The 13,183-nt window shown below is 41.3% G+C and overlaps 1 protein-coding gene across 1 annotated transcript in view; it reads right to left on the bottom strand.

The window, feature by feature from the left end:
* The window catches only part of LOC308223572 (BEN domain-containing protein 5), a gene marked incomplete at both ends in the record, with an annotated part of 972,175 nt that overhangs the window by 153,334 nt on the left and 805,658 nt on the right, over positions 1 to 13,183 (bottom strand). The gene's annotated exons all lie outside the window — the stretch shown is intronic.

The raw sequence follows: 13,183 nt of genomic DNA, 5'->3' as shown, positions 1-13,183 counted from the left end.
TGCCGACGTCATCCAGTGACAGCTTGGATTCTTAATTTCTTTCAAATCATTTGGTTAACAGCTGCGCCAAAGCTTTTCAGAAATGCAAAATATGCAGCAGGTAGTGGATTGCCTTTACCTTCATGTTTGTCAATTCCTGCAAAAAAAAGTGGTGTACGAGATACAAATTCCTCTTCCAAAATGACACATACCATTAAACCACTGTTATCAATGTTATCTGACTTGTCCCTTATAGAAAGCAGCTCTAATTTGGGAATTCCCTCTAGGCTCCTTACAGTGAACACCAAAGCAAATAATTCATTTAGCTTTTCTGCGAAGGCCTTATTTTCCTTGAGCACTTCTTTTACATCTTCATCATCTATCAACCTTATAGACCTCCAGGCAGGCTTCTTGCCTCTGATGTGTTTGAAAAAGTTTTCATTATTAGTTTTTATGCCTTTAGCAAGTTATTCTTCAAAATTGTTTTTGTCCTTTATTATTGTATTTTTTGCATTTAACTTGCCAGAGTGTATTGGGTATTTCCTCGGTTCATTTGGGCAGGACTTCAGAAGATGTCCTTTAATGCTAATGGCCTTCTTCAGTCTAATAATCCCCTTTGCTAACTTCTCATGCAACCTTCTATAAAGTTGTGGAGTTTTTCAAATAGGGGAAATACACTTAGTAATGGTGCTTACTGGTGGTAAGACTGCAAAAGTGCATTCCTACAATGGTGATTTTATATAGCTGCTATGTAACCTGAAAGTGTTATTTTGTTCTGCTTTGCCCTTTTAGCTACTGCTTTTAGCTTTCTTTTCCATTTTATGTTGGTCCGCATTCAGAAGTGTGTGCCAATCTAAGGACTTTTTGGCTTTTGCACTCCACCAGGAATGATGAATTTGATCGTATTTACAGAATGATCCTTTGAGAGGTATCTCTTTGATCAAGGCTTAATCCTCGTTCAGGGATAAAAAAAATCCACTCTTTGCTTTTGGATTCTTTGATTTCTCGCTTCAGGAAGATGCCATTTTTAAAGTGTATAAACATAGCTTCTACATTACATTAAATGATGACACCTAATCAGTTCCCATCATTACATTCTGAGTCCTCACTGCTTCTTTTGCAATTCTGAGCATATTATAAAGCTTACTGTTACTATCCCATTCTGGCATGAGATTCTAAGATTGTTCTGTATTTGTTGATATGATTTCAATCCCTGCCTTTTTTGTTCCCCTTTCCCTCCCTTTTTTGCTTCTGAGCATTCTTTTAACCATAATGTCAGTTCTCCACTGGCTTGACTTCCTCTACTATTCATGGGTAATTTTACATTGCTATTCCAGTGCTCACTGATTGAGATGCTATTATGTCAATATCCTCATTTAACATCAGCATTTCACTTTACCCATCTTCATTGCATACACTGGGCTAATTGTCCACTGGCTGGGTAAGCCTCTATTACAGCTATCGTGAACCAGTAGAATAGCATGAACAGGCATAGTTAGGTCAAACACTTGGCCAGCTGTCTGTAAATCATTTTTGAATACTAAGAGCTCTTTTGTATTACATAAAAAAGGCCTGGCAGTGACTTTGCCCCTGTGTCTTAAAAGGCAAATGCAATCCCAGGCGGAAAATTGAGCTATGTGAACAAAGGGCATGTTCGCAATGCTGTCTGAAGTAGGAAAAATCGGCTCATTCCAGGCATTTCCACTTGCATCCTGTGAGAAGCCCCATCTCTAAGAAGCTATGGCAAGAGCCAGCTGGAATTGACTGCTGTATCGCTCAGGAGCTCATTCTTCTCAGTGCTCATCAGTTCAAACATAACCACTGAGTGAAGCAGACTTGTCACTGACCTTGACTCTGACCCAGTTTATAAAGCACTTGGGGAAGGAACAGAAGCAGAAAGGGAATTTTCCGTGAGTAGGTAAAAAAACCTCTCAAACCTTGTGTCTCACTGAAAAACAGAGAAAGGGAGGAGAAACACGAAACCAGAATTACTGAGGAGGAGCTTAAATGTGTGTCTCAGGCTCAGGGAAGCTCTCAACACAGCACTGGATGTGTCAGCCACTCCCTGATTTAATGCTACTTAAACAAAACACAAGCCCACTTAAACAAAACACAAGCCCATCTCCCCAAAGCAGATACTAAAAGAGGAATTCGATAAAATCACAGCTGTAAGAATCACAGAAAGCAGAAAGAAGATGCAAGAGAGCGAGGAAAGAAACCATACTGAACCTCTCTTGTACACTCAGACCAAGAAAATATCTGTGTATTATACAAAGGGAATGTTTTCCTCAACTGACACAGGGTAAATTCTTTGAAGAGATGGCTCTGATTCATCAGCAGGGTGCTGGCAGATGCCCCTAGAAAAACAGAGAACATGACTGTACATCTTCAAAACACTATTTTAGGAGACACTATTTCCTCAGAGGGATATTTGAGTTGTGTTCAGCCCCCTAGGCATGTCCCAGGAAAATACAACCATGTTTTGATGGTAGAGAGGACACTAAAGCTTTGATGGATAACATTTTGATCCAAGGTAAAAGAGAGGGGTTTGACTAAAGGCCCTAAAGAGCTCTGGAAAGAGACAGAGCTGCTGAGCTAAAACTAAGAAAGCAACAATGCAAGTCCTGTGTAATAGCAATAAAACACGAGGAAGAAAAGATAAGGTGCACAGTAGATCACTGCAAAGTGGAGGTCATAACTAACATGTCTGCCTTGAACAAAAACCAGCAGTACAAAGATTTCTCAGAATGGCAAGCTACAGGAGAAAAAACATGTGCCTGATTTAGATGTTTAGAGCAGCAACCTGCAAATGCTACTGCACACAGATAACCCAAATCATGAGACGCAAATACAACATTTGAGAAACTGGAAGAGTTAACTAAAGGGTTACTTATCTAGAGATATGGTGGTGAACCACACAAAATTTTTCTACAGGGCTTCAAAGAGTGTCTGAATTTAATGGAGAAGAATATCTTAGAAGTGCCAGGTACAAACGCTGATCATCATCACACTGAAACAAAGGAGATTTTGGCTTTAGTCTCTGGGATTAAAATGTTTCATTCTTCTTTAGAAGATGAACTTAGCTTAAACTGTTCCTATTCTATACAAACATTACTAGATGCGGATAGCAAAAAACCCTAACCAACCAGCCAAAAGAATTGTCACGGTTTAAGCCCAGGCCGTAAATCAGAACCACTCAGTCTACTTCCACCCCCCTTTCTTCCCTCCGCTCCTGGAGGGACGGGTAGGAGAATTGAAAGAATGCAACTCCCACAGGTTGAGATAAGAACAGTTTAATAACTAAGGTATAACATAAATCACTACTGCTACCACCAATAACAATGATAAAGGAAATAACAAGGGAAGAGAATACAACCGCTCACAGTCCGGTACCTCGCCCCCACCCTGCAGTGATCCAGCCCTTCCGGGAACTCTCAGTTCCATCCCCTGGCATGACGTGCTGTGGTATGGAATACCTCTCTGGCTAGTTTGGGTCAGGTGTCCTGTCTGTTCTTCCTCCTGCCTTCTTCTCCTCCCTGGCAGAGCATGAGACTCACAAAGTCCTTGGTCAGGCTAGACATTTGAGCAGTTAACTAAAAGCATCAGTGTATCCCAGGCCGAAAGTCAAAAACACAGCACTGCACCAGCTACTAAGAAGGAGAAAAAATGACTGCTACTGCTGAACCCAGGACAGTATCCACCTCTTATTTCATACCATACACGTCATGCTCAGATCACACATTTTCAATATACCCTCACTCTCATCTCAGTGCACTCACTCTCATCTCAGTGCACTCTTATCTTAGTGCATGGACCAATCCCTATAAAGCTGCTGAATCCATTCGGTCCATGATGTTGGGCTCCATCTCTTGTAACAGTCTTTCAGAGCAGGAGAGGCTGTGTGCAGTGTTCACACTCATGTATAACTTGGGCAATAGTGCCCATTGCTAAGTCCACCCCTTGATCATGAGTCCATCTCTGTGTTGCACCTCTGCCCTGATGGCCTGAAGTGTAATGGGCCCACCAGGCTCAAAATAATTCACCCTTCCTTTCAGCAGTTTCTGCAACTTGTCGTTGGGGACTCCACACAGCTGCCTTCCATCTCCGACGCTTCCAAAGCACTGGAGGGGCCCAGTGGACCAGATACTCGAGCATACTGTCCCCCACACCCTGACACTCATGACTGTCCAGCCTTGGGCAAAACCTCTTGGTTCCCCTATATCATCGTCTAACCCCAGACTTGACTCTGCTTAGCTTCCGAGATCACACACTGTCTCAGAGATCCACCACTATGGTGATATGATTGGCACATTAATTACAGAGAGAAATTTGGTAGCTGCAGACACATTTCTTCAAGAGTCTAGAATATGTGACAAAAGTATAAGGGAGCATTATCCAGAGCTAGATTTTGAACATATCAGTGTGACCAAAACAAAACCAACCAAAAGCCTCTCTAGATGAAATATGGCTTATAATTCCCAAGTTATAAATTTGCCTTTGCAAAAAATAAAGCTATTAACATAGGGTGGCCTGAACAGCTCATCCATTCCATGACTATCACTTTAAGAAGGAGTTCACAGTTTCAGGTGGGACTTCATCTAACTGTGTCAATGATTCCTAGGATGTTACCAGAGAAATTCTAAATTCACTTTTATATATACATTTTTATACATGAAGATACACATGTAGGCAGTTTACATGTTGAAAACAAAGAGAAGGGACAAAGATCATAGATTAATTAGAGATAAAAAGGAACTCTGTAGAGGTTTCTGAGTGTATTCGACTTCTTCAAAAGGAAATTAACTCTATCTAAACCTTTTTCAATAAATACCTGTCATAAAAGACTCCAGTGGTAAAGATTAGAGTAGATTATTTGCAGAAGATGTTTAGTGTCAAATTAGCTCTGTGCCTAGCAAGTTTCTCATAATATTTTGTGTGTTTAAAGGACTATGGAAAGAAGCTACTAACATCAGAAGCTGCTTTACCTACCAGAAAAATAGAATATGCTAGTGGGTCATGAAATAATGTTTACTCCAGAGCAAACTGGAGGTAGATTTGTTAAAACTGAGTGAAAGAAACTGAGGAATTCTGTTATTCATACTGCCCTGGGTTCAGCAGTAGCAGTCATTTTTTCTCCTTAGTAGCTGGTGCAGTGCTGTGCTTTTGACTTTTGGCCTGGGAACAGCACTGATAACACCGATGCTTTTAGTTGCTGCTCAGTAATGTTTACTCTGACCAAGGACTTTGTGAGTCTCATGCTCTGCCAGGGAGGAGGGGAAGCCGGGAGGAAGCAGAGACAGGACACCTGACCCAAACTAACCAAAGAGGTATTCCGTACCACAGCACATTATGCCCAATATATAAACTAGGGGCAGTTACCCAGATGGGTTAGCTCACTGCTCGGTCAGGCTGGGTATCGGTCGGCAGGTGGTGAGAGGTTGTAGTCTCTTCCCTTATTATTTCCCATTATCATTATTGGTGGTAGCAGTAGTGATTTGTGTTATACCTTAGTTACTGGACTGTTCTTATCTCAACCCATGGGAGTTACATTCTTTCGATTCTCCTCCCATCCCTCCGGGAGTGGGGGGGAGAGGAAGAGGGGAGAAGTGAGAGAGCGGCTGCATGGTTCTGACTTACTGTCTGGGCTTAAACCTCGACACCCACTCCCGTGAGATCTCTTATCAGAAAATGCCACAGCTAACAAACTGATCCTGCACATCACATTTCTTTCTTTCAGCATATACCCGATTATGTTTAATACCCATATTAAACAATGAGAAGAGTTTAATGGAAATATTTTTTACCAGTCTACATGAAATATAATGTTAGCTAGAGCATTACTAACTCATAGTATGCTAGCCCAACATTAAGGTGGGAAACAGCAGGTGCTTAGGATTTTGATTCTAAGCAAAAGCTGCAGAATCAGACACTGATCAGTACATCACATTAAATTACACCCCAGCACCAGTGAAAGAAAGGTTGCCCTTAATACTGTTTTGTTCAACAGTGAACTGAAATAAGAATTATATTTGCAATACAAAAAAGTTACACTTCAGTCAACAGGGACTTGCAAGATAGAAGTGATACAGGGCATTTCTACAGTGTTAACAAACTGGCATAAACACAAACATTACCATAGAAAGCAGCCACAGGGTTATCATAGTTGAACACAAACTGCATAAGAAGAGGTAAAATCTCTTCCAGTTTCAGGAGGAGAAAACTAAGAAGCAGCACGTTGGCCATTTTGCTTGAGAAGAACTCAGAATAACATGTACTATATTAGGCTGAGAATTATTGGCAGAATGTGATGCCTGATGATAGCTGTTTTGATGTCTGAGTGAAAACCATCAGGTACAAATGACAACTCAGGATATCCAAGGGACTATCTGAACATCACTTCCTAGCAGGTTGTTAAAATTCAATATTGTGTTAACAATGATTATTCATTACAATTGTATTGTTTAGCTGGGGAAGGAAGTCTAAGAGCTGTGCTAACAGCAAAATGGAGCCAGGTAGTGTGTTATGCTACAGATCTCATTACCCTATGTTAATCTGTTATGACTCCATATACCAGATGATGCAGACCTCAGCTGATATGTTTGGCTCTGCGTGATTTCTGAGCAACACCAAACCCCAACCCACAGCCTTTCCAAACATTTATTAGCATCTAAACTGGCTTCAGCTGGAATGAGAATCAGCTTATAATTTTCCAGTGAAATATATTCCACTGTGCTGCTCCAATTTATAACAGAAGCAGGGGAGATGATGAGGGAAAAGAAGAATTTTCATACAGAAAACAATTGCTTCCAGTCATCCAAATGTTAGATTAGGTAATACTGCTTGTGGGCTTATAGTATAAGAAGCCTAAGTGTACAACTGTGATGTGAAACCCTTGCAAAATCTGTTACTATGCTTTATTTGCCAACTATCCAGTATCACACTGATGATAATACTAATAACATCATTTCACCAGATGAGTGGAAGTAGAGCCTCTAAGATTGACACAATTTGCAGGACTGACAACAATCAAATTTACGTCGCGTTCCAGCCAAGTCCGTGCATCTCGGAGACCAGCTGCATTTTTCTTAATGTGGAGTTATCTGGTGAAGGATGTAGCACTGCCAAAGGCAGAGATGAGGGGAGGTCACTAAAGCAATGCTGCCATTAGGGACAGTGGGAAGCTGTAGAATATCAGATACAGGTTTCTAAGTCTTCATTTTGTGACCTAGTTTTCCAAGGAACTGGAAAGCTTTCCTTAAAATATGTCACTGTCTTTATAACTAGGGATACTAGAGAAACAAAAATCCTGGTTTCCATCACTACAAAAGTTCATGATAATGAAGAAAGTTGGGGGGTGGATGTGCAGCCCATGGGGCACTCTCACAGTGCCACATTTTGCACATGGCTCCTACACTGTCAAAACTTCTGTCCTTGACAAGTACACGCTGGATGCTGTAGTGAAGACCTAGAAAAGAAGTAGGTTGAAGAACAGCATTGACAGTAGACAGTCTAAACAGTGTCTGAGGACAAAAGTCAGTCAGAATAACATGCAAAAGAGCAGTGACGGTTAGTTACAGATTGTCAGGGATAAAATGTGTTTCCTTTCAACTGGCTACACTAACCTGCTCCAAACACCAATCGACATTTAACTTCATCTGCCTTAAGGTTTATCAGCAGAGAAAGCAAGAAGCTAGAACTCAGAGATCAGCTCAGGCCATTTCCCCAGTCAAAGCTATTACTACTGTCTTTCTGCAGTAGTGAAGGTGCATTATGTACTCAGGGAAGCCAACCCTAGTGAAGGATTATCATCCGCTCCTAAAGGGTATAGAGATAGATGATAACAGCACTTGAAGAATGTGCGCTCAATATATTTGGAAGAAAGTAGAAATATTCTCTTTGTGAAAAGGAATGTAGTAATCTGCCATAGAATCTAGAATTACATTGATTTATTAGACAAATGTTAATTCATCTGTAGTCTTAATGCTTGCATACCCAAGTCTACCTGGATCAAAACCAAGGCCTCCTCAGAGACAGGAAAATTACAGAATCATGGAATAGTTTGAATTGGAAAGGACCTGAAGGTGATCCAGCTCCAACACCCCTGCCATGGGCAGGGACACCCTCCACTGGACCAGATTGCTCAAAAACCCATCTGACCTGGCCTGTTGGAAACGTATGCTTTTGTTCAAGTCTAAGCCTACACATGGGATCTTAAAACACCTTCTCAAAAACTTAAAAGGTGTCATTCAGCCCTAAATATCTCCCTCAAGCCTTCAGTATTATGTTTACTCATCCTTCCTTACTATAAAATCTGTTGTCAGCTGATACCCACACAGCCCACAGGCAGTGTCTCTCCCTCCCTCACACCAGGCCACAGCAGTAGCAGATTGTCATCCTTTATCAGTTAATTCATCAGTTCTCGTGGCAGATGTCTGTGTGGTGGATCTAAAGGTTCCAGCCCAGCAGATGACTCAGATTTCAGCATGCTGGGACTTCGTTTCAACTGTATGTTTTGCTTTGATTCAAAACTTTCACCCAGAACAGTATTAAAAGTATGCAAAGGCTGCAACATCAAGCATTCAAAAGGAAGGAATGGAAACAGAAAAGTTGCTTATGCAGAAAAAATGTAAAACTTTGGCATATGTGTGCATGACAAAGAAGATGATAATAAATGAGCACACCCCAGGTGAGCGGCTTTTTGTCTTTTCTTTTTGATCAGGTTTTCAGGTCACTCAGGACACAAAGGTGAACAGTGTCTAATATAAGAATCATTTGCACGTAGGATTCCAGCCTCAATGACAACAGACATGGAAAATAAGTGGAATAAAAGAAAGATGGAAGTAAGAAGACAAAGTAGAGTGTTGCAAAAAGAGTGCCCGGGAGCACTGCATCCCATCTCTGCAATTTCGTTTCAGGGGGGCAAATCACTTGAAACGGATTCTTCCCAAGTGATCAGTCACTGCCTGTTCCTTGTCTTCTAGGTCCTAAGAGCTCCACATGACAGAAATAGCCTATCCCAATCTTCCTTGGGAAAGGAAGGGGTAGAAATGAGACAGCAGATGTATCAAACCCTGGTGAATGACATGAAACAAATCTGATCCCAGGCACTTTAAATAATCTATGTCAAATCAGTAGGTAGCTATGATTATAACTGTCTCTGCCTCTCTTTTACTATCCATACAAGGATAACGTATTTGCCTTTCACAGGGGTGTCCTCCCCCCAAATAATTAATTAACACTTCTGAAATGCTCCCAGGGTATAGCACTGAGCAAAACAGAAAAGCCCACGAGATTAACAATTCTATCCTCAGAGCAGGATCTGAATAGCACACAGTAAATACAGGACAGAGCTGCACAATGAACACTGAAGCTAAAACAAAATGGTGAATAGCTGCTTATTATGTGAAAGTTTTCCATTTGGAGAACTCGGAGAATAACATGAGCCCCTATGATTAAAGACCATACCACAATGCACATACTCGAGGGGGCTGAGCTGGCAGTGAACACACTACCTAAGTTCACTCATTAAATCTGTTTTAAAGAGTGTGTTTGCTTGTTGGGAAAAGTGCTGAATGGCCACACGAAACCTGTCCAACAATCAAGCCATTATGCTGCTCTCTGTCTCTGAGGCTTCATGTTATCTCAGAGATAAGGACTGTTTGATCTCTGTAGACCATCCATATCCTGAGCTTGCCAGTGCTGAGCACTTTATCCCCAGTCCAAAACATTTAAGCACCTGCTGAACCATAAACACACAAGGAACACTGCTGAGTTCAATCAGATTATTCACGTCTTTAAATCTAGCTGTGCATATATGCTTCATGAGATTCTTTAGCTAGGCTATAGACGTTCATTCTCTGAACAGCCCTCTACTTGAAGTGTGTTATCATGCCCAAGCAGAACTTCCTGGCCCCACAGTTTAGCTGTTGGAACAGCTCACATGAACATCCTTTGACATACTCCAGATAAAAGCCAGATGGCTTCGTTTAAACAATACGTTTGTTCTGAGCTAAAGCAGCTAACCTGCTCCAGCATAGACAGGGGAACCATCTACACATACCGTTGGGTGAAGAGGTGGGAAGGCAGTGATGATTGGCATATGGGCAGGGAAAGGTACTTAAAGACAGAAACGTCTTCTGCCAACAGCACATGATCTAGAAGAGCAAGTCTGTCACTTCAGTCTCATCCGCAAGACTGACAGCACTAGAAACGACTGCAAATATCCCCTTGCTTCACATAGGCAAACACAATGACAGTGACTTACTGTCAGGAGTGATTGTTTCAAAATCAGTGACATGGATATCAAAAGCTTCCTATCATTCTCTGGTTTCTTGACCCATCTACTCCCTCCTAAATTGTATATGGTCATTATGGAAATTAAAACACTAAAAACAAAATTAGCACCCTGTAAAACCCAGGACAGAGAACCACAGGTGCTTGGGTTTATTTTTACACAGTAACTACAGTAAGCACTCAGCCTTGGACCACTTAGTGCTGGAATCACTGTAGCTATGGCATTGTGTGTGCACCTCATACCCACTTCACTTATTTCTGTGTCAGTCACCCTCCCCCTCCAGAATGAACCCTTTTTCAAAGGAAACAGCCTATCTTCCACACTGCAGCAGCCGAAGAAAAATCCTCCTATGCGGCAATATTTAAAATGTGGTTTTATGCTCTTATAGCAGCTAGTTTTCCTTAAATGATTTAAGGGAATGAATACATCTCAAAGGCCAGCACTGAGCCATTCCGCAATGGCAACACGAAGCTGAACTGCCTCTGCTTTAAAGAATCCAATCTCTCATGGACAGCTCCTCACGGCAGATCTTGTCTAGACTGGGAGGGAGGTAGGCTATTTTTTTTTATTGCATTATTTTGCAGAGAACTTTACGTTTTATTTCATTCCATATCCCCCAGTCTGGCAAGACTTCAGGTGAGGAGACGGTGGCAGAACAGATGTGTTCAAATGCATAATCCCTGATCTGTCGCAGTCTGACAACAGCCCTCCTGCAACTGGTTCACCTTTGTATGCAGCCAACCATCTATCATGTATTACTCATCTAAAAGTTACACTGTACACTGGAAAGCAGTTAAAAGCTTTTGCAGCCTGAAGTGATTCAAAGCAGGTTGTTATTTTGGCACTCTGTCAAGGTGTTTTTTTTATCTCAAGAACTTAATGAAAACAGTCACTGATAAAGCAGGATGGCACATATACCGTCCCATGCCCTCTCTCTGAGGCAGCTGGCATGGTTTCCCATTTTGTCTCAGCACTTTGGCTATAGCCTGTTCGTACAAACATCACTGTGATCAGAGGGACTAAGAATCTGGTATTGCCTGAAAAAAACCCCAATAATCCCATGTACTGCACTGTATCGCTGAGGGTCTCTACAACTGTCAGACAGGCTGGTATGGACTAGGGGATGATAAAATCAGACAAGAAAGTTTTTAGGTGAGTAGCTAATTCACTGAGAAGTGAACTCTGAAGAGCCACGAGAACTTCGCTGGTGGTTTAATCCAAAAAAGGGCTCCTAAATAGTTTTCTTTTTTTTTTTCTAAATTAAATAACCCTGAAAATGAAATGTTACACTCATATTTGAAAGGCTCCTTTTTCTTTCCTGCATAAGGAAATGAACTGGAACTGGTTCATCTCAGGTTGTTCACTGGGGAGGGGTGGGAGGCAGAGAGATGGAGAAAGAAAACATTTCCACTTCAGACCAACTCTGACCAAGCATTTCTTTTGGTTTTCCATTTTAGCCACCATAGTAAATAAATTCATTCTTTACATGAAGGCAATAAGTAATAAAGTAGTTCACAGCTGGGAACTACCAGAGCTTTCAAAGCTTCCCTGGAATGGGACAAAGCTGAAAAGAATCCCCCCATGTTACTGATAATGACCTTTAATAGTGCCAGGATTTGTCACTTTGCTATCTAGAAGCATTTCCTTATACCAGCCTTCTTCTAATGTTTAAGGACCTTTTTTATTCTTGGAAAAAAAATCCTATTTTTCCTCAAAAAAAGCAGCCTGCATGTTCTTTCCTTCATCTAGAAGGAAAATTGTCTTGCTGTTTGGGGAAGGAAACAGAGAAAATACCAGACTGGCTGTAAAGCAGCTTTCTGTACTTTCCATGATCATCACTCTAATACAGCAGGGCTTAGGAGCCCTAGTCACAGGCAGAATGCTAGGTGCTGCACAAACAGAATAGAAAGACAAATCCTGTGCCAAACAATTAGCCGTGTAAGAAAATATTTTCCATGCAATTGGATTTCACTCTGTGTGTAAGGACCTTATCTATTAACCTATCTTTCTTGTACCTAAAAGCCCTTCCGTACAGGTATCACTACCAGCTGGAAGATAAAAAGTCCAATCAAGATGTATTAGAAGAACCAGGAGTTAAATTAAAGGAGCTCTTATCCTATAAATGATGTAGCCAGGGGTAAGAATCCTCTTTCTTTACTAGCTAGGCAAACCAGGGGTTTTTATACACTAAGAAAAGAAAATGAAAAAACAACAAAACTTCAGGGAATTAAAGATCCAAAGCAATGTACATGATGGGAAGTAAAAAGAAAGGACGAATACCAGGAATTCCATACAGAAAAAAGCATTACCTATAAAATCTCCTCTTACTTTTTTTGGCAGTGATTTTTTTCCGACCCAATCTCTATCTTTGTTCAGCAGTTTTTCTTAGGTGCCACGTTCAATAATCCTTCTGCGCTTTGATGTCAGACATTCAATAGCTGTCTGCCTCCCTCCCACTCCTCCATATTCTCTGCAATCCATCTCGTCTGATTAGCTAAGATTTCACCTTCAAGAACACCTCTGCTTCTATGAGAGAGCACGAGTGCGCGCGCGTGTTTATATAATGTTTGCAAATATTATCCCCCTCCGGCTCTGCACGCTACAGAGCAACCCCTGCCAGAGCACTGGATTAAACATCAGTGCCATTCAGTAATTCAATTTGGGGGGCCTGCTGTTTTGAATCCAGCTCAGGACATCATGAGAGGTGCTCAACTGAATTTAGGCCCTGCTTTCAGAATTATTCCATATTTAATCTGAGCTGAACTTCATTTCACTTGCTTTCTCTACTCTGATGATAAAAAGACTTAAAAGACACAAATGTTCCTTGATCTCATGCAGTGGAGGTGGTGTTGTCTTGCTTCTCTCTTACTTTGTTTTACCACTGGATTAAGCCACGTCAGAATTACTGGC

This window comes from Psittacula echo, assembly GCF_963264785.1.
Source record: "Psittacula echo genome assembly, chromosome: 7".
NCBI classification, from domain to species: Eukaryota; Metazoa; Chordata; class Aves; order Psittaciformes; family Psittacidae; genus Psittacula; species Psittacula echo.
This window is presented reverse-complemented; position numbering and strand designations above follow the sequence as displayed.